The sequence below is a fragment of the Nicotiana tabacum genome, chromosome 10 (genome assembly GCF_000715075.1).
Source record: "Nicotiana tabacum cultivar K326 chromosome 10, ASM71507v2, whole genome shotgun sequence".
Lineage (NCBI taxonomy): Eukaryota > Viridiplantae > Streptophyta > Magnoliopsida > Solanales > Solanaceae > Nicotiana > Nicotiana tabacum.
Window position 1 is genome coordinate 112,131,647 of NC_134089.1, and position 8,060 is coordinate 112,139,706.

Here is an 8,060-nt window from a genome sequence, read left to right on the forward strand (position 1 = left end):
AACTTTATGTAGGAGTATTATTCCATTTATGATCAGAACATAGATCATGATTAATATATTAACCTTAGCTCAAAAGAATGTTCAAGCAGAAGCAAAATTTCACTTCAAAACAATAATATGTTGTGGTTTGAAACCAAGAACATGAAACAGAAGTCATTTTCGTCCAAATCCTTAGCCAAAGTTCGATTGAATTTAAAGAAGCAATTTTATCAGAGTTTCAACAAATCCAAGCAAAGTTTCATTCCAATTTTAGAAGTAGAAGCTTCATTTTCTTGTTCCGACATATTTCACGAAAGTAGAAGCTTCACTTCGATCAAATAATTTAAGGAACAGATATGTTAAGGCCCTCCCTTCTTTCTTTAGGGATGATCCAAATTATACTGAAGAAACGAGCAAACACATAGTTTTTATAAATTAATATATTCATAGAAATAGTAGGGGTGTCTATATTCTTGATTCCCCATGAGGATTATTATTATCTTCTGTTCATGGGTCTCAGAATAATACGCAGTTGGAAAAGTTTATCCGGAAGGAATATTGAGATTATTACGTATTTTTCATGCATTTCACTCATATGCATTGACTCATGACTAGATAGCGTTATATATGTGTATATATGTAAATATATGTATATGGGATATGGGAAAAGGGTTACGGCATTATATACGCACCACCACCTGATCAGCTGGTATATGTTGATGATGTACCTTTAGTGGCCAAGACGATATGATGGGATGCCCTCAGTGGCTTGATGATATTATGTACACTCATACCTATGCATGGCACGATATTTATACGCACGTGCATGACATTATAAACATTTCATAATTATAAAGTTATTCAGGTTTAAAGATGTGTTTCTATATTCCATGTTTCATCTATGTCTTTTATGTACTAATTTTCATAGCTTACATACTCAGTGCATTTTTCGTACTAATGCCCTATTTCACGGGGCCTGTGTTTCATGCCTGCAGGTGCAGGTAGATGATAACTAGGGATTTTGATACATTTTATACTCCTTCATGCTTAAATTTTGATTAGAAATATGTACAAAATAGTCCCAAAGGCTCACAAGTTGTGCCTGATTGCAGGTTTGATCAATAAGGTGACAAGATGTCAAAGATCAGCTCAAAAAAGGAGTGAAACTTGCACAAGTATCAAGACAAGACAAAGCTCAGGCAAAATAGGGCCAGTGCGGCCGCACACCATTCTGTGCAGCCCGCACAAGTGAGGTTTAGAGAGACTGCTATTCAGGCAAAAAAAGGCAATGCGGCCGCACGAGGTTTTGTGCGACCCGCACTGGGATCAATGCGGCCGCACTCGATTTAGTGCGGTCCGCAAATCCAAGGTTCAGGGAGTAGCCAGTTCCAAGTTTGAAGCCCCATGTGGTCTGTGCTCCATTTCATACGGATCGCACTAGAAGCCATCACGGCTGCATTCGATTCAGTGCGGTCTGCATTGCCCGAGTTAGAGAGCCGTTTATTCATGTTTAGAGCCCTAGTGTGACCGCACGTGATTTTTGCGGTCCGCACTAACCCTGCATGGGTATTTTTTGTCCAGATTTTTCAGCTTAGTATAAATAGCTTCTTTTTCTATTTTTAGGTCATCAGATAGTTTGTATTGAAGGCCACGCTCGTGACATGGATAGTTTTAGCTGTTTTGAGTAATTTTAGATTCATTCCAACATTGAATCTTCTAGCTTAATTTAGCATTTAATTAATATGAGTTTTTCTTCATCTATTTCTTTATTTTCTTCTCTAATTATGAGTAGCTAGACCCATAAGCTAGGGTTGTGGCTCAACCCTAGTATGGGTAATTGATGGGTCTTGTGTTTTGATGCTTGATTGTCTATTGGCGTTTGATATTTGAACTAATTTCATGTTTAATTGATGAATTAGTGGTTGCAAACACCAGTTTGTATTTAGTTGACTTTTGCTCTTCTTGAGAAAGAGAGCCTAATCTCTGAAATTGGTCCAACAAGGAATTGGGGCGTACTCAAGAGATTGATAGCCCCAATTAAAGGGTTAAACCTAGAGATAGTAATACCCGACTTGAACCTTGATTGCTTGTACAAATTTGCATACCCAATTGATCTTGAGAAAGTCAATTCGAGCAAAATCACTCGAACTACTAAGAGGTGTAGAGTGAGTAGAATCGTGCAATGGTTATATCATACTCCCCGAAAGTGACAATCATGCCTTAGACTCAAGTATCCATCAATTGACCACCTAGGCGAAAGTCACTACCCTAGTGCCTTTTAATCATTTGAACAACTCGCAATAGTTTAATCTTAGCTTATTTTAGTTTAATTGAGCATTATAGTTCTATCCAATTAGAAATAAATCAAAACTCAAAATGTTTGAAAGTGTAATTAAGAGTTAATAAACAACTCTGCTTTAGATAGACACCCGACTCCAATATCTAGCTCCTTGTGGAAATCGATCCCGACCTTAATCGGGTAAAATCTGCTACGACCTCTCTCGCTACTCAATAGTAGTGCAGGGTTGGCTCCCACCAACTTTTTGGTGCCGCTATCGGGGAGCTAACAGTTTTGGCTATCTATCTAGATAGATTTGTGAATTGTTCTTCTTTCCTTATTTGCTACTAATTTGTTTGTGTCACAACTTCAGGTACAAAATGGCAGTGAACCTAAACAATGCACCTCTTGGAGATCTTCCACCGGGGGAGGAAGTAGATGTTAATGTTGAAGATGAGGTCCCTGTTGTGCCTCACGGATAAAGGATAGGCCACCAGGCCAATGATAATATTCCGGGCCCTCCCCCGCTACCTCCAAGAGTAGCTCCTAGAGTGCTTCCGAACCAGGGCTATACAAGTGCTATTGTGCCACCCCAAATTCGGACGGGCAATTTTCAAATAACCAATGTGATGCTGACATTGCTAGAGCAACGTGTATATTTCACGGGCGCTGCAAATCAAAATGCTTACAAACATCTCAAGGGGTTCGTGGATACCTGTTGGGGGAGCAAGCAACAAATGTGTCCGAGGATGCACTTCGGTTGAGACTCTTCCCATTTTCACTTAGAGGGAAAGCACTTGATTGGCTTGAGAGACTTCCCAACCATTCTATCACTACTTGGGATGAGTTGGCGGATAAGTTCATTGCAAACTTTTTCTCACCGGGGCATATGGTTGTATTGAGAGATGAGATCATGGCGTTCAAGCAAGAGCCCGCGGAACCTTTGCATGAGATTTGGGAGCGTTTAGAACAATGGTGAAAGAATGCCCCAACAATGATATGACAAAGGCGATGATCCAACGGACTTTCTACCGAGGTATTTACACCACAAACCAATGCATAGTGAACCAACTTGCTAGGGTCAACTTCATGAAGTTGTCTTATGATGAGGCTTGTGACATTCTAGATGAGATGGCTGACACTTCTTCTGCTTGGCAAAGTAGAGCCAATGTGCCGCAGGATAACCCCACGGTTACTCATTTGCACAAGGAGTTACATGTTCATGGGCAGGCTATAGCTGAGTTGACAACTACGATGAACCAACTAGCAAAGGCACAGTTGCAACAAGTTCAAAATCCTCGCCAAGTGAATGCCATGGAGGGTGTCAATATGCTTGTCAACAAAAGAAGACAAAGAGGGCAACAAAACCAAGGGAATTCGGAGTAATTTGACAATGATTGTGGTGGATTCCAAAATGATGGTTATGATGAACAAAATGAAGAGGTGCAATATGTGAATAATTATCAAGTCCAAAGGGGCAATTCTTCCAATCAACAACAATGGAGACCCAAGGAAATTGGGGCAATCAACAACAACAAGGCAATGGTAATTGGGGGAACAACAACCAAAACAATAACTGGGGTAATCAGAACAACAATCAAAACAATCAAGGAAGTTGGAATGGTAACAACAACAATTGGGGTGGTAACAAAAATCAAGGTGGATGGAACAATAGAAACCAAGGAAACCGGGGGCAAGGCTTTCAAAGACCCTCAATGTACCAACAACCGAACAATTCGCCCCCATTTCCATCCCAAGGTCCTAGTTCTTCAAGCAATGATATGGGTATAATTAAAATGATGTTCGAACAAATGATGAAGAAGAATGCGGATTCTGATGCGCAGTTGGCTTCCCACAATACCTTAATCACAAATCTGGAGGTTCGGTTAGGCCAAATCTCTCAGTCCTTGAATACACGCCCTAAGGGTGCTCTACCAAGTGATACAGTAGTGAACCCGAAGGGTGGGAACAATCATGTTATGGTGGTAACTACAAGGAGTGGACGAGGCGGTGATGTGAATGCCTCCAAACAAAAGCAAGTTTTGAGTGATGATGTTGAGTTTCAAGAAGATGAAGTTCCTTTGGTGGTTGAAAATGTGATTGATGAGAACGTGAATGAGGAAATGAGGATTGATATTCAAGATGTCGAGGTGGAAACTCAAAATGATGTGAACCCATCTAGGGAACACATAATAGACATGCCAGAGCCGGTTGTGCCCAAAGTCAAGGCTCCTTTGCCAAGGCCACCGCCACCTTATCCTCAAAGGCTCACGAAGCAAAAAAAAATGAGAATCGGTTTAAAAAGTTAATTGACATGATGAAGAGCTTGTCCATTAATGTGCCTTTGGTGGAGGCTCTTGAACAAATGCCAAGCTATGCTAAATTCATGAAGGACTTGGTTACAAAGAAGCGTTCTATGGATTATGAAACTATAAAGATGACTCACCAAGTTAGTTCTATAGTGCATTCAATGGCCCCGAAGCTTGAAGATCCCGGTGCTTTCACCATTCCTTGCACCATTGGGAGTGCGGATTTTGCTAAGGCTCTATGTGATTTGGGGGCTAGTATCAATTTGATGCCCTACTCAGTTTTCAAAACTTTAGGTATTGGGAAACCTAGGCCGACTTCCATGAGATTACAGATGGCGGATAGAATGATGAAGAGACCATTGGGTATTATTGATGATGTGTTTGTCCGGGTGGACAAATTTATCTTGCCAACTGACTTTGTGATCTTGGATTGTGAGCTGGATTATGAAGTTCCAATCATATTGGAGAGACCTTTCCTTGCTATGGGGAAGGCCTTAGTTGACGTAGAAGCCGGGGAACTCACCTTCCGAGTTGTTGATGAAAAAGTGGTCTTTCATGTGTGCAAATCAATGAAGCAACCCAACAATACTGAGGTGTGCTCTTTTGTGGACCTTGTCACAGCAGTGATAGTGGATGACACCAGTGTAATGATCAATGTGGAAGACCCATTGGAGGTCGTACTGTTGAATCTTGATGTCAATGATGATGAGGGCCGAGTGGAGTACGTGAATGCTTTACATGGAATGGGCTCTTACTCTTATGAGCCTAGGAAATTATCTTTGGACCTTGAAAGTAGGAAGACTCCACCAACAAAACCTTCAATTGAGGAGCCTCCGATGTTGGAGTTAAAACTGTTGCCTCCACACATCAGGTATGAGTTCTTAGGCTCAAATTCTACTTTGCCAGTTATTCTTTCTCTTGTCTTACTAACATGCAGGTTGATGCCATATTGGCGGTACTTGAAAAGCAGAAAAAGGCAATTGGATGGACTGTAGCTGATATTCGGTGGATAAGCCCCGTATTTTGTATGCACAAGATTATTCTGGAAGATGATGCAAAGCCCTCCTTGGAGCATCAAAGGAGGTTGGACGAGGCAATGCAAGAAGTTGTGAGAAAGGAGGTGATCAAGCGGTTGGATGTCGGGGTTGTGTACCCCATCTCTGATAGCTCTTGGACTTCACTGGTGCAATGTGTGCCGAAGAAGGGTGACATGACCGTGGTTGCAAATTCACAAAATGAGTTGATTCCTACCAGAACTGTCACCGGTTGGAGGGTATGCATGGACTACCGCAAGTTGAATAAAGTGACCCGTAAGGATCACTTTCCTTTGCCTTTTCTTGATCAGATGTTGGACCGACTTGCTGGGCATTCCTTACTGTTTCTTGGATGGGTATTCTGGGTACAACCAAATCTTGATTGCTCCGGAAGATCAGGAGAAGACCACATTCACTTGTCCGTATAGCACCTTTGCCATTTCTAGGATGCCTTTTGGGTTTTGTAATGCACCGGCTACATTCCAGTGGTGTATGATGGCCATTTTCACCGATATGGTGGAAGACATTTTGGAGGTGTTCATGGACGACTTTAGTGTTATGGGAGATTCATTTGATGAATGCTTTAAGAATCTTGATAGAGTTTTGGCCCGTTGTGAAGAAACCAATCTTGTTCTCAATTGGGAGAAATGCCACTTTATGGTGGAAGAGGGCATAGTTCTTGAGCATAAAATTTCAAAGCATGGTATTGAGGTAGACAAAGCAAAAATTAATGTGATTTCAAGGCTCCCTCCTCCTACATCTGTCAAGGGAGTTCAAAGTTTTTTTGGGCATGCGGGGTTCTACCGGAGATTTATCAAAGACTTTTCGAAGGTAGTGAATCCCTTGTGCAAGTTGTTGGAAAAAGATGTCAGGTTCGTGTTTGATGATATATGTATGCAAGCCTTTGAACTTCTCAAGCATAAATTGACCACCACTCCTATCATTACCATACCTAGTTGGAGTTTACCCTTTGAGCTCATGTGTGATGCGAGCGATATTGCGGTTGGGGAAGTTTTGGGTTAAAGAGTGAACAAAATGTTTCATCCGGTGTACTATGCAAGCAAGACAATGAATGACGCTCAAGTGAACTACACGGTGATCGAGAAAGAACTTTTGGCTATTGTGTCGCAATGGAAAATTTTTGGCCATATCTCATGGGTACCAAGGTCATAATTCATACCGACCATGTCGCACTCTGGTACTTGATGATGAAGAAGGATTCCAAAGCTAGACTGATGTGATGGGTCTTGTTACTTCAAGAGTTTGATTTGGAGATTATGGACCGGAAGGGTAGTGAGAACCAAGTGGCAGACCACTTGTCCCGCTTGGAGGAGGAGGGGAGACCTCGTGATGGCCTAGAGATCAATGATTCATTTCCCGACGAATAACTCCTTTCGGTGTCGATGAATGATATGTCATGGTTTACTGATGTTGCTAATTTCCTTGTGACTGGTATAATCCTGTGTGAGCTCTCTTCTAACCAAAGGAAGAAGCTCAAATGGGATAGTTTGGATTTCTATTTGGATGAGTCGTACTTGTTCAAGATTTGCACAGATGGTGTGATCCGAAGGTATGTCCCAAAGGAAGAGCAATTGAATATCTTGGAGGCTTGATATTCCTCTCCCTATGGTGGCCACCATGGCGGGGCGAGGACGGTTTCCAAAGTTCTTAGTTGTGGGTTTTATTGGCCAACTTTGTACAAAGATGCAAGTGAACTCGTGAAGAGGTGTGACGAATGTCAAAGAGCGGGCAGAATTTAGAAAAAAGATGAGATGCCTCTCAATACCATCCTTGAAGTTGATATTTTTTATGTATGGGGCATTGATTTTATGGGCCCGTTTGTCAGCTCGTGTAGGAACACATACATTCTTATGGCAGTGGACTATGTTTCAAAGTGGGTTGAAGTCATGGCTTTTGCCAACAATGAGGCCCGGAGTGTTGTTGCATTTCTCAAACTTTGCATTACAGTATGTGGTGTGGACCGCATTGCATTTTGTGTGGAACACATTGGGGTAGGTAAGCTGGGCCCCAGGTCCTTTTCTATAAAAAAGGCTTGAGGCCCTCCTTTTACATTTTTCGATCTTTTAACTCCCAACCCTAAAAAATCACTGTTCATTAATAATCTTGCACAAACTCATCTGCATATCCTCGATTAATCATCAGTAACTCTCACATCTAGTAACTTTTGCTTCTTTTTGATTGTTTGATTTGATTATTGTCTTTTAATTTTTGTTTCCTTAGCTTCTCTCTTTTTCTTCCCGTATTTATTTTAATTTGGTAGCTTAGGGTAGTTAATTTCTTGTTAAAGTTAGAATTAGTTAGTTAAAATCACTGGGCAAACACTTAGGGACCTCTCTTAGGTGTAAAATTGGACTTAAAATCAAAATTTATTGAACCCTAAGTTAGTGCTGCTTCTGGGTACTCAGTGCGGACTGCAGTGGAATTTTTGCGGTCCGCGGT